Genomic DNA, 20,685 nt, shown 5'->3' with positions numbered 1-20,685 from the left:
ATGAGTGAACTTGTAAAAATTCTGTTTGGATTGTTTAAGTACTTAAAGGCAAATAACAGTACTGTTCCCTATGCTGACTAATATTTTACATCATTCATAAATAGTGTGTGCAATCTGACATATAGAGTTACGGTACTTGACTGTCCTATCTTTAGCCAAAGGCTCAACTTCCCTCGTGCAGGAGAGAGGGGTAAAGGCTGGAGGGATGTGAGTCCCTGACTTTTAAAACCTGCCCCATCCTCAACACCAGACATTCACTTATGGTCAGACTTAGGCAACCGCACTGTCATACAGCCTAATAGACAATATGACAGTGGAAGAGTCATCTACAAGTGCAATTAAATCAACTAAATAAACTCCTGTGAAGTTCATGGTGGAGTGGAGTTAACTGCTCCCAGGCAGAGTGCCGTCATGTGTGCCTGGGACTGCAGCAGTTTGAGCTGAGATAGAGCAGCCCTGGACTGGCAGCAGGCTTTCGGGGTCAGCCCTGGGCTCCGGGTTTTGGCACTGGGTGGCAGAGGGGCTGGCTGGGGCACAAGAGTGCCTAAAGAGCGGAGCCCTGGTGGCTAGGCAGCGGGCAGAGGTCTGGTCCCTTGCTGCCTGGGGTGAGCAGGTGTAATTTACACCCAGGTCAGCGATTATACATGAATTAGGTTCAGCTATATTCACTGCAGTAAGATAGTACAGGGACAATACTATCTTATGGCAGTGAAAATTAGTTTGCTGTGGTCTAATAGCCTCATACATGTAGAGTGATGCTTTACACCGCAGCAAATTAATCTACTATGCAGTTAAACACACATGTAGGTGCACGCAAAAGGTGGTATAGCAGACTATGACTCCAGCACATCCTCAGAGGCAGGGGAGAAGGGAAACAACATATGTATTTTTGTTTTTGTTATACCTAAGATATATGTCTAGATGGTGTACCAAAAGCTGTGATGCAGAAATGGATCCCTCAGAAGGACTAACAGTGGAGAGGTTGGGAACTTTGCAGGTGAATGCAGGAAGAGTGAAATATGTTTTGTGAGCAACAAGTAAGAAGGGAAAGAAGAAAGGATAGAACAAGCAAAGCAAGAGAAGTCCAAGTCACATCCAACTTTTCAGGTAGTTGAATCAGTTTGCAAGACGTCTCACATTCATGGATATTAGAATTCAAATCTTATGAAAGTACACAGAAGAAACACTATGTGGAATTTATTGTGCTTCCAACACAATCAGTAACAAAGTACCCCTTGATCTCAGTAGCAGTAGGACCAGGCTCCAGAACTGACAGTGAATAACCAGCTGGGTTTTTTTTCCAAGCTGTAGTTATTTTATGTGTATATGAAGCATTCACATACACCCAGAAATAATATCTTGCATTTATACAGCACCTTTCATCTCAAAACAATAATTTAGAAAGAGTAAAGATGCCTTAAGTATACAAAACATCCTGTATCTATTTGTTTCTGTAATACCATATAAGTAAGACAAAACCTACTGACTGATCATTTGGGTACCTTCATGCTACCTACAGAAATCTTCTCTGAGAAGTTTTCGTTTCCCAATTCCCATGGTAGAGTAGGATGAAATGGCCTGTTCTTTTTTCTATGTAGGTTGTTCTGCAAGCATATAAGCATTATTAAGAATCTGAGAAACTGTATTCCCCCAATCTATGCTAATTTACTTGCTAAATTTACTCACCAATGTAATGGAATTGAATAAAAGATCACCCATCCATGTTTATTCTAAATACCATATCAGAGGCAGGCTGGAGTAGAGTCATTGTTGATTTGTGCTTAAGTTAATGAAATTTGAAAGTCGAGAAATGATAGGGTTGTTTAGAATAAGTCCATCTCTGTAAAATAATTGCATCGAAGTTCCCATAAACAGAAAAGAGCGGCATTCTGTTGCAGCTGTTTAAACGGAGAGTTTGATTAAGGAATACAGAAAACATTTACAGCTTCAGAAAAACTTTAAAGACTATTAGGCAAATCAGAGAATGTTAAAGAGAGAATAAAATTTCCAAACTTAAATGCATTATTTTTCCTTACACATCTCATTTAAATGATGTACCAGGAGCCTATAATAAACCTCCCACACCGAAATAATAGTACGCTGCACAATTAAAGTTGTTCAACGCCCCGTTTGTATACAATTACTGGTCCTCTGCCAGAAGCCAGGAAAGCATGTCTTTCCATAGCAACAGTAAGAAAAAGGTCAGGATAATATTTTCTTAGGAAATCTGGCCCTTATGAGAGATACAGGATTACTTTCTTGATTGCATGTTGTTTGAGGTACAGCGCATTCAGACTGACATTCATTGGATTGGTTTTGTTTTACTTTGAGCTTAATAAATGGATGTACAAACACTTGCACCTAGCTTCTTATGTGTAGTTCTTTGTGGCTACTTAGTCAGCATCCAGTTGCCACAGCCTTTGACCTAGCAAGGGTGCAAATGAGATGTGAAAACTGTTCCTTGTTAATTCATCGCGAGGCCAGCTCAGAATCTATTTAATTAAAAGCAATGAACTAAGCTAATATGCCTAGTTCATTTTATTGGATTTGGTCTAGTAAGTATCCTTTTAGATAATGGAATATTTAAAGGACAATGCAATGACATTTGAAAATCTATTTTTAAAACTTTTATTTATTTATTGCTGGGATTGAGAAAAGTCCTTGTACAATGTGAAAATGAGTCCATTCTTACCTGGAATTATTCTCCTCTGGTATGTTAGTGGCACACACTTTTGTTCTTGCAAGGTTGTATGATTGACATTGGTAGATTAACGGCACCTTTTCTAAAGCACTAATTCTTCAAATGCTTATACATGTAAGTCACTTTGATCATGTGAGTAATCCCATTCAGTTCTTATTGTGTGCACTTCGAATCATATTCTGTTTCTACAAAAAATAAAGTAAAATCAAATAAAAAAATAAAACAAAAAGAATTAAAAAAGAATAGGTCTTATTTAATAAAGTTTCTAAAGTTAGTGAGAGCTGGCTGCAAACTATTTAAAATCTCAAAGTTCAAAATATGGCAAAAACAGAAACAAAGCTTTAAATTCAGATCTTTTTCAAAATCTTACAAATGAGTCCCACCACCTTCTGGTCTAAACAGATTATCTCAGTTTTTTATCTCATGCACACTTGGGAACAGTTTTTCAGGGGTACAAGCATTCACAGAATCAGTGTCTTAAAGAACACCAATGTGTTATAATATTATGTGCAATTATATTCACTAGTACAGATTTTCACAACCATCACCAGATTATGGAACCCAGTAGATCTTTGCAGAGGGGAAGAAATATGTACTCATGTGAATGCATTTGGACTTTTCAAAGAGATGTACAGGCAGTGCAAAATAAAATTAGCTCAATCTATTGGTGCATAAACATTCAGAATATTCCTCTCATATCTGCAATACTCAAAGCTCAACAAATGGCAAACATTTTCCTTCAGGGGTGTACTTGGTAGCCTTGTTGGTCTGAGACAAAAAGACATACAACAAACTAGAACTCTTGGTTCCAAAATGATACCTTTTATTAGACCAATAATTGGGCTAATAAAAGGTATCATTTTGGAACCAAGAGTTCTAGTTTTTTATATAAACATTTCCCTTAGCTCTTTTAAATCAGTATTATATTTTCTCTATAAAAACAGTCAATCAATATACTGGGAGAATTTAAGTAAATATATATAAATAAGAATAATTCCTGAGAGGGAAATTCAACTATCACAATAAGGAAACAGAGGAAGTACCTTACTAACTGAAACCTCCTCAGCCTTAGAGTTCTTGAGCAGAATCGCACAAGAAAGGTCTCTGAGCACTAATCCTGTTGAGAGCTTTAGTGAAGCAAGCTTAAGTCAGAGAGTTTGTCATGAATGGGAGCCTTTATGGTAATACTGTACTATACCAAATGCATCAACCTTGAAAGATCATTTTCTCCTGTCATTGCTTTGAAAATGGTTTGTTTTTGTTATGGACAGAAGTGGACAGAGATGCATAGACCCTCTGAGAAATGTTTCTGCATTGCTTATCCGGCCCTGCACTCTCCAGTCAAGGAGCTCTGTGACATTAAAGCAGACTTCTAGACATCTGAAATAAGACAAATATCTTTGAAGCTGAGAACATGTGGTTATAGCTGCTGGGTAATATCGTTATGGAGTGACAATAACTTCCCAACAGACCCTGATGGGGTACCCAGATACAAATGATTGACATGATCTGTAATGTTGTGGAAGAACAGATTTCCTCGTTACAGGATTTTTTTAAGATGGTATCATATTTACTCAAATATAAGATGTGGTGGTCAGCCATGGTCAGTATGGGGGTAAAAGCCCCACCTCTTATATCTGCATACAAAATGGAGGGGGGAGCAAGCAGCTGCTGCAGCTCTGACTCTAGCCCTGAGCCTCAGTTGGGGCCAGAGTCAGACCCAGAGCAGCCTCCTGCCCTCCCTTCCTCTCTGTAGCTTCTTCCCCCTTGCCCACTCCCTTCCTTCCCCCCAGACTCTGCCTCTTGCCTAGCCAATCAGCAGCACCAACTCTGCCACATGGCCGGGCAAGAGTTGAGCTTTTGTGTGCTGTGTTCTGGGATGGAGCGGCATCTGACAGAAGAGCAGCAGGGAAGTATGGGTGGGGGGGAGGAGCAGAGACTGGGGAAGTTTGTGGTGGGGAGAGGCAGACACTGGGGGGAGTACAGGGAAGGGGGGCTGTGGGGAGCTGGAGGTGGAAGGGTGGGGTGGTAGAGGGCACAGGAAGGCTGCAGCGGGGCATGGTAGAGGACAAAAAGACTACGTAACCCCCCATCAGCCACTGCTTTTCCTGCTATAGCAGTGGTGGGAGAGGAGGGGAGGATTCAAGACAACCCCCTGATGCTTAGATTCAATACCTGGAAAATTTTAACAAATTTATACATTTTCTATATCTAATTATTTTCCAGAATCTAATTATTGGGGGCTTGTCTTATGTTCAGGGTCATCTGATATTTAAGTAGATACAGTAATATTTTTAATTAGAAATATCAAAATCTAAAATGTTTATACATATAAACAATAGAAACATTAGTTTGAAGCAAATGAAACATTTTGGTTACTATTTTTTAGATGTTTTCTTTTTATAGTTAGATATTAACATTTCTAAAGGAAAGGTCATTTTAAAATAAAAAAAATAAAATCTCCCAAAAATGCCAAAGTGGGATCTTTTGATAATTCTTAAACTTTTTCTTATTGATTTCAAATGATTTCTGAGTGCTAACCTTTCCCATAAGCCACTTGGTTTCAACAATTTTTCCCACCTTTTTGTTGAAGAATTACTGAGAAGCACTGATAACCTACATACTAGGTTATTACTCCAGCTGTGAAAAGTTACTTTAAATGATACAAATTGAAAAAAATAAAGCTGTGTGCAATTTTAAACGTCTTCCTAATGCACACTGCAAAATCCTTCACTGCAAGTGTAATGGTATTTTAAATCATGCCATCCTGGAAGTGGGATCCTGTGAAACATGTTCTGAAATGCAGTGGGAGTAGATAGCAGTCAGTACCTCTCAGTTGGTACTCATCATCCCACAGAAGGTCCAGACCAAAACATATTGAAGTCAATGAAAAATATTTCCTTACCTTCAACTGGCATTGAATCAGGACCAGAATGACTCCCAGCATGGCACTTACTCCAAATGAATGAGCTCTTGAAGGTCTACCAATTGGATAATTTCCCCCTTTTTTTGTAAAGGGCAACACCTGAAAAGATGGCCTCAGATGACCTTTATAAAAATAGAAAAGAGGAAATAACTTTTATCTGGCCTATTCTTTAGTCATATTCCATTTGCAGGGTCTGCTCCTTTCATGCCATCTATAATAAAACAAGTGGAGCTAATAACATTGTGCTCAAGTCAGTGGGATTCTTGCCTGAGGAACCAGTTGGACTGAGGTAAGCTGAACAAATCAAAGCAAATAGATTTGTCTCAGAGCTCCTTGCCCCTGTGCCTGGAGAAAGAAAATGCTTGAAAAAGTCTCTGCTAAATGCTTGGGGAAAAAAAGAAAAAAACAAAAATAAAACACAACAAAAAAACCCCAGAGTCTCGCCCTGCTCTGATTATTATAACTATTTATTTAAAATTTTCCATGAGCAAAGGGTCTATGGAGACTTATTTTCTGAATGAATGTTTCATCCCTGCCACAGCCTGCCAACCGTACAAAACCTAATTTTATTTTGAGTTTAGATTTTAACTGTTTGTTATTATTGAAATCAAGGTTATATAACTAATTCTACTAATTCAACCCATGCTTTTCTACTACTTGGAAAAGAAAAGAGGAGTAAAAAATCTCCCAAAACTCTCTGTTAAACACCAGGACTAATTGTTATAAATATTGTTATTCTTAATTAACAAAGCATAACATTTAATTGAAAAACACACACAGAGCAATAACAGTCTTACAAAGTGTAAAATAAAAGACTAAGGGTCTTATTCTGCAATTAGTTACACACCGTGTGTTCAGCCTCTAATTTTTATACAGTTTTAATGACAATGGTCATAACACAAGTCTCTTGAATACAGTATACAAAATTTGTATAATGCTATCCAAGAAAAATGTGCATCTCCAGTCCTTGTTGGCCAGAGTACACACTGTTCAAGGCACTGGGGCATGCAATGGATACTATGCCACCCAAATCTCTTCACAAATGCAAAGTTCAGGATACAAAAAATGGGATGTAAAAATTAGCTTAGCAGAATGAAGGAATCTGTGTGTGAGACCAAACAGTTCAGGAGGAAGGTTAGGGCCCTATTCCACCGATGAGGCATGTAAGTGGACTTTGCCACCTAAGCTTGTGTACAGACATTTGGGAGTTTAGATCAAGAAAAAAAAATGACTAGCCAATGTAAATTAGTTCACCCACATGCAGGCCTTACACTTACATCAATTTAAGTGCCCAAATGTACAGACATTCCCCAAGGGTTAGTTTGGCTGAAAAATGGGAAAAAATTTCAGGAAAAATGTGGGACCCTGTAAGTTCCCGTGGCATTCATCCATATGTCTAGATATTAAGGACCTCTCAGGTTTTGCCACTTTGCTGGGATCCGGACAGTGTGGAGCTGAAGTATATGCCTCAGAAGGCCTTCAGGGTGGTTCTCTCCTGCCACGTCTTTGGTGAAAAAAATAATTTATTATTGGGAGTAAGGTGTTATGGCCCAACTTCCCTGGGGTCTTTCCATGACCAGGATAGTCCAGTTTCCCAATTCAGGACTCTGCCTCCCCTACACCCCTACTTACACCAACCTTAAGATGTTATCTTCTGCTCACCTCTATAGTGAGCTCTGGTGATATTTTTCTTGTCTTGGTTTTTTGGTTTTAAAGGGAAAAAAAATAGGGTATGGACTTCACTTTGTCCTGAGTTCCCCGTCGTAGCAAAGACTTTCTAGTAGTCCCTGTTATCACTGGGTTTACCTTATTATACATGATGACCTTGCTTCTTCATTATAAGTTTATTTTGCTCCAGACTCAGCTCTCTGTTCCCTTTGCAGGGTCCCTGGCCATCCACTCCTGTCCAGAGGCATCTGGGATCCACACCTCTTTAGCTATGTACTTTAGCCCTTGTGGACTTTTCCTTTCTCCATGCGCTCCCTCCTGGGGCAGCCACCACTGATCCTCTTTGGAGCTTCCTCCTCCCTGGGGCTCTCCTGTCCCCACTGGATGCTTCACTTCTGGTCCTCCTGACTCTGCTCCCGGTGGAGCTTTTATCCCTGCCCTGAGGGGTCAGGGAGCAAATCAGCACTAGCACGCTACCACGAAATGGATCCAAGCCAGAGGTGGAGCTGACCCCAGATCTTCCTGGACCTGCTGTGCCTTTTCTTTTCTTTTTTCTTTCTCTCTTGATGCCATGGCATTTTTTCCCACCACAATTTCACTCCTGTCAGACTTCCAGTTTGCCGTCATGTCCCACCAGCTCAAGAGCTCTTCTCTGCAAGGTAAGTTCTTCTTTGGGGCATTGCCCCTATCACAGACTCTTATTGAATGGAGGAGGCAACATTGTGACAGAGGATGCAGAAAAGACTGAAATGCTCAATGGCTTTTTTTGCCTCAGTCTTCACAGGCAAGGTCAGCTCCCGGACTACTGCACCAGGCAGCACAGTTTGGGGAGGAGGTGAGCAGCCCTCAGTGGTGAAAGAACAGGTCAGGGACTACTTAGAAAAGCTAGATGTGTACAAGTCCATGGGGCTGGATGGGGTACACCTGAGGGTTCTGAAGAAGTCGGCTGATGTGATTACAGATCCATTGGCCATCATCTTTGAAAACTCATGATGATCAGGAGAAGTTCCAGATGATTGGAAAAGGGCAAACATAGTGCCCATATTTAAGAAAGGGGAAAGGGTGGATCTGGGGAACTACAGACCAACAAAAATCATGGAACAGATCCTCTAGGAATCCATTTCTAAGCACTTGTAGGAGAAGAAGGTGATTAGGAACAGTCAGCCTGGAATTACCAAGGGCAAGTCATGCCTGACCAAACTAATTGCCTTCTATGATGAGATGACTGACTCTGTGAATCTGGAGTACCTTGATTTTAGCAAGGCTTTTGATAAGTTCTCTGACAGCATTCTCACAGGCAAGCAAAGGAAATATGGGCTGGATGAATGGACTGTAAGGTGGATAAAAAATTGGCTGAAGCATTAGGCTCAGAAAGTAGTAATCAATGGCTCAATGTCTAGTTGGCACCTGGTATCAAGTGGAGTGCCCCAGGGGTCGGTCCTGGGGCTGGTTTTGTTTAATGTCTTCATCAACAACATGGAAGATGGACTAGAGTGCACAATCAGCAAGTTTGCAGATGACACCAATCTGGGGGGATTAGTAGATATGCTGGAGGGTAGGGCTAGGATCAGAATGACCTAGACAGATTAAAGGATTGGGCCAAAAGAAATCTCATGACAAGTGCACTTCCTGCATTTAGGATGGCAGAATCCCATGTACCACTATAGGCTGGGGGCTGAGTGGCTGGGAAGCAGCTCTGCAGTAAAGGAGCTGGGAGTTAGAGTGGACAATAAGCTGAATAAGCCAACAGTGTGCCTTTGTTGACAAGAAGGATAACAGCATACTGGGTTTCATTGGTAGGTGTGTTGCCAGTAGGTCCAGAAAAGTGATTATTCCCCTCTATTCAGCACTGGTGAGGCCATATATAGAGTACTGTGTTCAGTTTTGGGCCCCCACTACAGAAAGGATGTGGAAAAATTGGAGAGAGTCCAGAAGAGGGCAAGAAAAATGGTGAGGGGGATGAGGGACATGACTTATGAGAAAAGACTAAGGGAATTGGGCTTATTAAGTCTAGAGAAGAGGAGACTGAGAGGGTACTAAAGCAGTTTTCAACTCCCTGAAGAGGGCTTCAAAAGAGGATGGAGCTGGACTGTACTCAGTGGTGGCAGATGAGAGAACAAGGAGCAATGGTCTCAAGTTGCAGCAAGGGAAGTTTAGGTTGGATATTAGGAAGAATTTTCTCATTAGAATGGTAGTAAAACACTGAAACAAGTTACCCAGAGAGCTGGTAAAAGCTCCATCCTTGGAGGTTTTCAAAACCCATCTAGATAACGCTTTGACTGGGATGATCTAGTTGGGGATGGTCCTTCTTTGAGCAGGGGATTGGACTAGACGACCTCTTGCGGTCCCTTTCAACCCTAACTTTCTATGTCCAGCCTAATCTAACTTTAGTTCACCTGAGAGATGTGCTACATTAGATTGGGCACAGCTAAACGGATCTAACCAAACTTCTGTACACATTCAGAGCCCAGCCCCAGGGCTTCACTTTTCCTAAGGACCCCTCCATGCCACCAGGTTATTTTTAGCCCCCGTGGACCAGCCAGTTGTCTAATCCCTATGGAGGATTAGACAATCCCCCATAGGGATTAGACAATTGATTAATCCAATCAGTTGTCTAATCCCCCATAGGGAGGGTGAGCCCTCTGATCCCACCAACCTTCCTGCAGAGCAACTAGCCCTCCAATCCCAACCCCTCCCCGACCCAAAGAGGCAGGATCAGGGGTGTGGAAGGGGCCTGAGGGGAAGCTGGCTGGATCAGAGAGGCTCTCTGATCCCACCAACCCACCTGGACCTCACCCAACCCCCCACAGGGCTCCCCCCCAACCCCACCAAACCCTCCCAACCCTACTTGCAGAGCCCACTAGCCCTCCCCCACCCCCAGCTCTGTGAACAGCCCCACTAACCCCTCCCCAATCCCATCTGCTTCTCCCCCTCCTTTGACTTATCTTAGATCAGGCTCTTGGCACTTATCTAATCAATGAGTTAGATTGGGCAGCCATTTTTTAACTGATGTAACCTCCCAAACTTATCACTGTAACATCTATATGCACCGTAAGTGTGATCCCATATTACCCTATTGTCCATCTTGATTGTAAACTACTTCATGCAAAGTAACTTAGACTTTTCTCAGTTTTCAACTATTTGAGGAAATTGTGCTAGGATTTGGGGAAAATGTTTGTTTGAAAATGTTTCTTTGTATTGCATGTTCTGTTTGAGCAGAGTAATACATATATCTGAAATTTCTCAGTGGAAGGAACTTTAGTCTTACTATCATTTATTAAAGGTATTGTTGCAAACTGATTTTTTGATCACTAATTTGTATTAAGATGAATAGAAATTGTTGGCAGCACAAGTAATTTCCAAACATATGCAATAAAAGAAAGAGTGACGGATATAGAGGGTAAGGGAATAAAGCAGAGTCAAGGCATTATAACTTATGAGTTGCACTAAGTATATGTATCGCTATTTTAAAAGTTATATCAATGGTTTATTTTTAACAACTTGTCTCATCTTTTCTCAAACAGCTGTTAATCTAATACAGGCAGTAAGTCATTCTATTTCTTTTAATTCCTTTTCTCTTGTCATCCACATTTCTATAGTGGATATTTGTTTTGCAACCATCATGATGAAATTCACTTGCTGGAAAGAGTCATGGTGAGTCTAAAGAGCTCTCTATCTTTATTTAATTTCAGTAAATCATAACAATTCCTTAACTCCACAGTAAAAAGTATCTAAGGGATATATTAATGAAATAACTCATGTATTAATTTTCTATAGTCTGATATCTTTTTTAATAAACATCTTTGGATCTCTTTCACAATACAGCAAAGAAATGAATGTAAAAATAATGGCTGGTTCCTGCCCCCCCACCTTCATGAATCAGTAAAATTAAAACAATATAAAGATGTTAACATTTAAGAACAACAAATGTGAAGAGTATCAAAGACTATTTTCTGCAGTTTCCTAAGACACATGTATGTTGGTCATATTAGGCAGACCTCAACAGAGAAAGTATGAAAGAACTGGGAAATAGATGACTGAGATTCTTTGAACTCAGGCAGGGATTTTTATGTGAACGGAGATGAAGGAATTAAGTTCTGCTGTTGATGTTAAAATCCCCATCTTAATTCTCATGATCAAAAGTTGGCAAATGTATTATAAACATTCTTTTAGCTGTGCCAGTTTCTAATGTGGAAGTTAATTCAATATACTTTTTAGTCATGGGCCCAAAGTCTTTGCCAAATTTATATGTAAAATCATATCTTACCTTACAAACTGGTACTAGTATCTTAGATTTTAACCTCTTTGGAACAAGGATTATCTTTTTTATTTCTAGTACATAATACTATGTCCATAATGGAGGTTTCTAAACTCTACTGCAATACAAATAATAAATAATCATCACTGGTATCACTGTATTACATACAAAAATACCCTAACCAAATCATGTTTTCAAAAACATACCACACAAATAAGCTATCTTAATAATTTATAGAAGATATTTATTCTTGTTTAAATATATTTTTCCTCTTTTCCTCTTTCCCCTCACCCTATTCTTTGAATGAACTGGTAAAGCTTCACAGACCACCTACAGCTTCCACTGCAAAACCTATGTTAACCTACTTTCAGGTCTATTTCATTTCCAAATAAAGCAGACTAATATTTTTTCCTCTCCCAGGTCAAAAAAAACATATAATTTTCTCCTTCAAATGCCTCTGTTGACTTTGTCTGACCTTCTACATCCAATTCAAGCTTCTCATGCTCAGCTTCAAGACTGTTCATAACTCAGTCCCCACACTCTGCGACCACTTAATCATTTCTACTTCCATGCCATTTGCTCTCTTGATGCTCTGTCCAACTGTCCTTGATAGTAATAGACAAATGTGCATGGTGTTTAGCAGTAAGTGGATCCAGCCCCAAATGAATCCCATTTTATGACTCCCACAGTTCCTGTCCCACTCGGGTTTTCATACTTTCTATCATTCTACCTCCTGGAAATTCCTCCCTATCCCTGAGTACCTGAGATATTTCAGCCTCAAATTAACTTAAATCCTACTTTCCTGAACAGCTCACAGATGCAAAACCACTTCAGTTATCTGGAAAATGGGATGGAGTGCACCCTCAGCAAGTTTGCAGATGACAAGAAGCTGGGGAGGTGTAGTAGATACAGTGGAGTTTAGGACTAAGATTCAGAGTGACCTAGACAAATGGAAGGGTTGAATCAAAATAAATCTCATGAGGTTCAATAAGGACAAGTGCAAAGTCCTGCACTTAGGAAAGAACAATCCCATGCACTGGTAATAGCTGGGGACTGACTGGCTAAGTTGCAGGTCAGCGGAAAAGGGAGTTACAGTGAACAATAAGCTGAATATGAGCCAACAGTATGCCCTTGTTGCAAAGAAGGCTAATGGCATCCTGGGCTGCATTAGTAGAAATGTTGCCAGCAGATTGAAAGAAGTGATCTACCCCTCTTTTCGGCACTGGTGAGTCTACATCTGGAGCACTGTGTCCAGTTTTGGGCCCCCAACTACAAAAAGGATGTGCACAAATTTGAGAGAGTCCAGTGAAAGGCAATGAAAATGATTACAGGGTTGAGGTCCATGACTTATAAGGAGAAGCTAAGGGAACTAGGCTTATTTAGTCTGGAGAACAGAAGACTGACGGGGGGATTTAATAAGCCTTCAGCTACCTGAAAGGGGATATCAAGGAGGAGGAAGCTACACTGTTCTCAGTGATGGCAGATAATAAAAGAAGGAACAGTGGACTTAAGTTGCAGCAAGGGAAAGTTTAGGTTAGATATTAGGAAAAATCCTCTCACCAAGAGGGCTGTAAAGCACTAGAACAGGTTACCCAGAGAGGTTGTGGAATCTCCATCCTTAGAGGTTTTTAAGACCCAGCTCGACAAAACCTTGGGGCCAGTCCTGCTTTAAGCAGGGGGGTGGACTTGATGACATCCTGAGATCCCTTCCAGCCCTAATTTTCCATGATTCTACTTGTACTCGGTTAGTTTAGTTACACTAAAGTCAAACGATGATGTTAGACAGAACCACTGTGTGGTCACCTGATACTATGGGGAGAGATTATATGCTCTTCTTCCAGTAAACACAGCAAACATTGGCACAGCCCATGAAGAGGGGGTAAAAAAGTGGCTTTGTATACTTATGCCCTCAGGATTCACAAAAACCTCTGGTACAACTTAAACAGTTCATGGAGCTACATATATTATTGCCACCTTATCTGGGAGACTGGATGAAGTTGAGTGATTTAGTAGTTTTATTTTTCTTTTTTTGCCAAAGAACATGATTCTAGGGAGACTAAAATTGTTTGTAAATTTAGGTCATATTTTGAAGCATTCCAATTCTAAAACATGGGATATATTTTTGAAAAAGTTAAAAAGTTTAATGTTGATATCTGTAGAATAGTTCATTTTGATTTTTTTATTCAAACCAAAACATATTCTCAAAAATTTAGCATGATTTATTTTTTTAAAGCATAAAAAAACACCAAATGAGGTACGGAGTGAAAGGGTAAATAGAAAGACCTATTTGACCTGAAAATATTTTTTCTGATTCGTCATTTTGGTGAGAAAAACATACATTTCATTTTGAGTCATAACTACTTTTGGAGCCATTTTGCAGACAAATGAACCCAATGAAAGTTATTTCTCATTCTGATTGCTACAGAATAAAATAAATATTTGATTCTTTGTAAACATGAGGATTTCCTTTGAAAGAAGGCAGAACAAAGCAATACACCTTGGTTCACAAAATTGCTTATACTGTCTTAGGGGGAATAAAATCACTCCCTCTAGGTCATTAGCTAGTCATTATTCAAATACATTTTAAGTCAAATACCCTCACATTCAAGCCTTGGAAAGACCCACACATCTTTTCACAGATGCCAACTTGGGTTAGAGGACTATTGAATGTGGTGAAATTTCCCAATGCATCTCACTTAGAGAAACACCTGTGCTCAATTACTGCTGCTGTTCTACTGTGAAAACTCCAAATGCCTTACTTAGCTGGGGTCAGGTGGTTTACTGTGTAATTGCCCATCAGGCTATTGTATGAGTCAGGAAGAAGCAGTTTTAAAGCATCAGAAAGAACTTTCCTTTTTAACTTCTATCGCTGAGTAATAAATTAGCTTTTTTTCACTTAACATTGGAGATCTTCATAAATTTCACTGTTTATTTCAGGAGGTTTTCAAAAAGGGGGTATTTTGACAGGTTTTAAAATATGCTGTCATTGTAAAAGCAGAAAAGGTTCCTAGGCAAAACCAAGAAAATAAAGACGGGTAGCATGAATGGTAAAAAGGTAAAAAGTCATCACACTTTCAGATCTTATAAGTTAGAAAGGAAGTTATTTAAGACTGAACATACAGCTATGGAAGAGACACCCTGATAGGACAAGGAGTTCTGGCTTTGATCGGCATGTGTGGTACAGTTTGCAGTCCCCCTGTTGTGGTACTAAGATATCTCCTATAGTGTGGAAGGAGTCTGGCAATCCCGTTCCTCAAAGCTGTTGTTGGTCAGCAGCTGAGGCCAGGAAGGATTTTTTTCCCCCACAGGAATGATACTTGTTGTCCTCTATATCAGGGAGATGGTCCTTTTCCTAGGATTTTCTGAGTGTATGTTACCCAATTACCTTACTTCCCTGTTGTTGCAGTGGCAGGACATTGGCAGTGTCCCCATCTCTCCTGCTTTTATCTATGGCATGTTGTAGGGCATCCTTAGTCTTGTGGATACTGTGCTTTGTACTTGAAACTGAGGTTTGAAGTGGTGATTTTGGAGATTCTTGGAAAATGCATGGCACTGGATCTGATGGTTCAGGAAGCCCCTTTCAATCCCATGTCCCTATGAGTAACTCAACAAGTGACATGCTTCTTTCTGAGCTATTAATGGACCACTGCCCTGGCACATGGACTGCTCATGAGGCACTGTGCTGCTGGGGAGGCTGACTCACGAATGACAAAGCCTCAGCTGGCATAAACTAGCTTCATCTGAGCTATAAGAATTTACACCCACGAAGGAGGTGCCTGAGAAAATTTAAGGTCTGAGCATAAGTGGTTATTAAAAATTCCAAGGTATTTCCTAAAGTATAAATTAGGCCTTTTGTTTTATTTATTTTTAAATTGATGACTTTCAAGAGCAGCGATATTCTACTGTGGGTGACACAAACTGTCTTTCCTCTGAACTTCAGCTAATAAGGCTACCATGCTTCACGCCAAGCCAGCTTGTGTTCCACTGGCAACTACAGCACTTGTCATAGGGGGCTGGATGTCAGTGATGGGCACAATAATACCTGGTTATAGTAGAGTATATTCACTATATAGTATAGTCTGTAAACTCATGCAAAACTCTTTGAGATTCTCCTGGACCTTATTTATTACTGTCTAAATGTAAAATCATTATGAAGAATAGGAGGTTGTGAACAGGTGTGTTAGTGGACTAGTAATCAGCACAGCAATATGTAAATCTGAGTGTCTGGTATCTCCATGTGAGATGAACCCAGTAACCTCATGAATTTATTCCTCCTATAAATACACTGTTTTGCTTCTGCCTATACTTGGGCTTTATGTGTATGTTTTTCCCTGCCTTCCTCTGAAGTACATGATATTAGCCCCAGCTAGAGATGAGAGTTTAGCTGTGGTACTTCTTAGATGGCTTGCTGGGTCTTGTTCATGCACTCAGGGTCAAAATGATCACCATTTTTGGGACCAGGAACGATAATCCCTGCCCTAACTACCAGGTCAGATTGACAAAGTTTCCCTGATTTTTCCTTCCTCCTCCTCAGTATGGGGGCTGGCCCTCTTCCTCTAATGTAAAAAATTCCTTGCTGGTGCAGTGGCCAAACCACTGCTTGTGCCTTTTTTCTCTCCTCTTCTCTTTACTTTTGGCATGTTATAGGCATTATTGTTTCATAGGGTCCTGTGTGGTGGTGGTGGGTGAGGAGGATCAGAGTGACTGTTTTTTCAGACAGGAGCTTAGTTCCGAAAACAGGGGACTTGATGGGCCAGGTGGCCCCTACTGGGCCTGTGATCCTGTTTCTGAATAGATGAGACTAGTTTTGAGCCTGGAATCCTCCATACTGCAAGCAAAGAACACAGCTTATTCCCCTTGGCCAGGAGAAATTGTGATTAGGAGCAATGTGATGACGCTATTGTCCATGACATACAGACACCTTATATATTTTGATATATCATTATTGCTAAAGCCACTCAAGTAAATCAGCATTTCTACAAGACCTCCAAGGCTAGAAAATTATTAAAGAGAACCACAAGTAGCATAGTGAGGTGTGGTTGCCTTCTGTGTAGCCCAGGTACACCAAGGGAGTTGTGCCCTATCCTCCAATGACAGTGGTGGGGGTCCGGCAGGGTGCTGATGGAGGGGCCAGCTATTAGAGAAGTTCCCTGTCCTCTCTACAGAGCCAGGCTGAAACCAAGTGCTTAACTATATACAATTTATTACTATAATAAATACTTAAGATAAAACATTAAAATATTTACAATACAGCTTAATATATGGCACTACATATAATAATCCACAATTCATATAAACCATATAATTTATAACATATATAATAATTAATACACTGAACAAGATAGTTATGCTTACAACATGATAAACACATATGGGGAATCAACTTATATAACCCAAATAAGTTAATAATATTTTCTAGACCTACCAAGTAACAATACAAATATACATATTAACACATTAAGAACATATAAACCATATAAACTTCTTTAAAGAATACCCATAGCTATATAGACCTTGACACAACAACAATCACCGAAAATAGGGAGTGCACTCAGTACCTCCCTGAGGGGTTTCCTTGGAGCACCTCCCCTTCAGGGCCCTGGGACGTGGACATGCCCCTCCCACAATGGAGGGTGCAGGTGGCAGACCCTCCCGTCCTGTGCCGACCTCCCTTGCAGGTCCCACGCTTCCTCTCTGAAGCAGCCAAGGCTCATCCCCTGGAGGCTGATCCCATGAGAGCCTCTCTCCAGTGGCGTCTTTGGCTCTCCTCGATGGCCTGGTACCTCGCACTGGGCAGCCCAGGGCTCTCTCTCTTTCTTACAGGCTCTGGTTCCCCGGTCTCACACTGGGGATCCTCCCTTTCCTGGGCCCTGTTCTGGGCACCAGGGGTCTTTTAGTTAAAGGTTGAGTGGCACTGTGGGGCTCCAGTCACTTGGCCTAGGGCTGGGGCTAACTTGAGCAGCCATGAGCTGCTCCCAGGCAGGTCCTCCATGCACCGATCTGCACACCAGGCGAGGCCTGAGCAGCCGTGAGCTGCTCCCAGAGCAGATTCTTTTTGTGTCGATTTGCACACCAACTACCCAGCCACATGCCAGGTTCGCAGGCTCAAGCCGCCTCAAGTGGCTCCTAGAGCCTGATCCCCTTGCACTGATTTGTGCACCACTGAAGCTCAAGTGGAGTCCCGAGGATGGCCATCTTCAGAGCTCCTCTTTCCTCACTGTCCCTCGTCATCTCTCCCCAGAAAAGGGCGGGGCATTGCTTCCCTTGTGCTGCTTCCAGATTGGTGGATGGGCTCCACCTGTCAAACTGCAAACCCAAACTGCAAACTGCAAACTGCAAACTGCAAACCCCCAAGCCTGGGACCCCAAGCCCTGAAAGGGTAAGCCTGCTACACTTATATGGATTGCAAGAGTTGCACATACAGCATAGACTCCAGCATTTAGAAAGAGGTACTACACAGTGACTTGTTAGCTGGGAGCCATCCTGGTTAGTAATGTTGAGCATTGTGGTACAATTCTCATCCACTTGCCTGCCTGCAACCTCAATTTATTGTTGTTTTTCTATTATTACTTTGGTTATTTTTATGGGTGGTTGCATGTGAATAACACATGGTTTGCCATGAACAAACAAGTCAAGCCTTCTTAATCACACAGAGAGAATTTCTTTTGGTAATTCTCACTGTCTATAAGACTTCAATTTATTATTATGTTTAATATTAGTTAGAGACTTCAGGCAAAATGCAGTTTCTGTAGTGCAAGACTTCATTCATATATAGAATTCCACCCCAAACAGTTTACAATCTAAATGGCCAAGAAAGACACAGTGAGAGAAAAGAAATAATCAACCCATTTTACAGAAAAGGAATAGAGACACAAAGAGATCAAGTAACTTATTCAAGATCACACACAAAGTATATGTCACAATTACAAACTGAATGTTGATCTTTTAAATCACAGTAAAGTTCCTTAACCACATCATCCTCAGTAGCCTGATAAAGTAGTTGATGAACTTGACATTATTCGGTTCCCTATATAACAGATCATACAGTAACCCTAGACCAGGATCCACAGTTAATGCTTGAGAGGAGTGGTAGATCCAGAGGGGATGCAGCAGCACATTAGTCCTCCCCTTTGACTGATTTCACAGAGCCCAGGGGCTGCATCCCACTGCGCATCCCCTCCTTTCCCCTGCTACTGAATTTGGGGGGACGGGGGAGAGAACAGACATCATTAGGCTCCAGAGCTAAAAACAGGGATGCTGAGCAGACCTCACACTGGTGATCTCATAGAGCTCACAGCATAAGCAAAGCTCCAGCAGGAGCTGCGCTAACATGTGGTGAGCTCTGAGAGTTCACTGACATCCAGGATCACAGCAAGGGGCTGCAACCACACCGCCTTTGGCCACATGGCCCATGTACAATGAGCTCATGTAACTGTACATATGCCACATAGTCAAAGGCGATGTAGCCGCATCCTCAACACCACGATCCTTAATCTACCTGTGCTTGAGAGGGAGGAGAAAAGTCCCTCATGAGCCTGTTCTGTTTTTTGCATGTAGACTAGTGAGCAGAAAAGGAATTTCTTTTAAGGACATGGACAAATGACAATTTACAATGGATTAAAAGGAAGCAGAGTTTTATAGCAGAGCAGCTACTTTGCAGCTACTGTCCATGAACCTGCTCTGATCCCATGGTAAAGTGCAGTATCTTATAATAACCCCAGTTTAGCTCCCACTTACTTTAGGCTAAGAGGGGGCACAAAGAGTTCCCACAGAGCAGTGGGCACACCTGCTTCCTTATAATTCACCATTCCTTGTTTGTCCATAACCCTAGCCAAAATGAAAAATGTGGAACATTTAGAATGAAGCAAAGCAAGAATGTATTGAAAAGGATCTTGATATAATAGTGGTCTTCTGTCCATAAATGTCTAGAAGATTTTAAGGACAAATTTAAAAGCCAACATAGCACTAGAATATAAATGTAAGGAAGTAGTAATGAAATCTCTGGCAAGACTTCACTTATATTGTGTTCAGGCCTGCTTACCACATCATAAAAAATGAGTTCTCAAAAATGTGGAGAGGGAAGGAGAGTTGATCCTAGTAATAAAAGCTATGAGCTGTAAGGACAGGCCAAAACTCTATATAGTTTTAAAACAAATCACTGAGGCAAATTATTGATACATAAGGTATGAGGCAGTACAGATGAGTTCCCACCAGAGTATTATTTTCAGAAAAATGCAATAATTGGACATTTGAAATAAAAGAAAAATAATTTTAAATCAATGGGGCAAAACTAAGGTTAAAAGTGCCAAATATATATAAAGTAAAAGGAAAGTCTATATGAAGGAAAATTTACTGTTAAAATGATGTTTTACATCATTCCCACAATACTAACTCAACCTGACTAACGCCTACCTTAAATATAGGGTGGCCATTGGTCCTGTTTTATACCATACCATCCTGTTTTTAAATCCGTTGTTCCCTATCTGTTTCTAAATGAGAAGCAGACTGCAAAAAGTCCTGTCTTTTAGTTCATTGGTGGATATACGTGTCAATCATTTGTCCTCATCATTATATTGGCTGTACCTAGAGTTAGGGCAGTGCACAACCAGGAGGAACAGGGCTCCAAGCCAGCCATGGATGGAAGGATGGAGGGAGGTGGCCTTTTTGTGGTGGCCCTGCTCCTTGCTGCTGATTGGCTGGGGAGGTGGCAGCCATGCCCCTCACTGCTAATTAGCCAAGGAGGCTTGTGGTCCCCCTCCCCCGCCCCACCAAGGTTATGTCCTGCATTCTGGGGATTTGTCAGTAGCTACCCTACTTAAACAGGAGACATATATTTAAGAAAACAACTGCAAACTTGAGAAGAAAACCTCCAAATTACAAACTGGAAGATGCAAACACTCATCCAGAGACCTCGAGTGTCAGTTTTGTCTCCTTTGAAAGCCATATCTCAAATTGAACACTAAGTCACATGGAAACATCAAGTGACTGAATAATGTATTGCTAATAAATGTGTCATTATAGGGTATGTGTGGACAAAATGGGGGCCCTAAATTAAAGCGTTGGGTTTTAGAAAACACCACTTCAATTTAGGGATGATTAAGCCCCCATGTCGTGCACGCCCCCCACTGACTT

At 41.0% G+C, this 20,685-nt stretch overlaps 2 long non-coding RNA genes across 2 annotated transcripts in view; one reads left to right on the top strand and one right to left on the bottom strand.

Annotated features, from left to right (window-relative positions):
* The window catches only part of LOC112550382, a 47,282-nt gene that overhangs the window by 24,130 nt on the left and 2,467 nt on the right, over positions 1-20,685 (top strand). Inside the window, exon 2 of the long non-coding RNA XR_003094195.1 lies at positions 10,895-10,949. This is a non-coding gene — a long non-coding RNA (uncharacterized LOC112550382). The remainder of the gene's footprint in view (positions 1-10,894; positions 10,950-20,685) is intronic.
* On the bottom strand, positions 1,702-5,744 carry LOC112550381. The gene is made up of 3 exons (XR_003094194.1): positions 5,607-5,744; positions 2,693-2,886; positions 1,702-1,898 (listed from the first exon to the last, which is right to left on the bottom strand). It is a non-coding gene; the product is annotated as an uncharacterized LOC112550381 (long non-coding RNA).

This window comes from Alligator sinensis, unplaced genomic scaffold, assembly GCF_000455745.1.
Source record: "Alligator sinensis unplaced genomic scaffold, ASM45574v1 scaffold43_1, whole genome shotgun sequence".
Lineage (NCBI taxonomy): Eukaryota > Metazoa > Chordata > Crocodylia > Alligatoridae > Alligator > Alligator sinensis.
The sequence above is the reverse complement of the archived record's forward strand: the minus strand, read 5'-3'. Positions and strand labels throughout refer to the sequence as shown.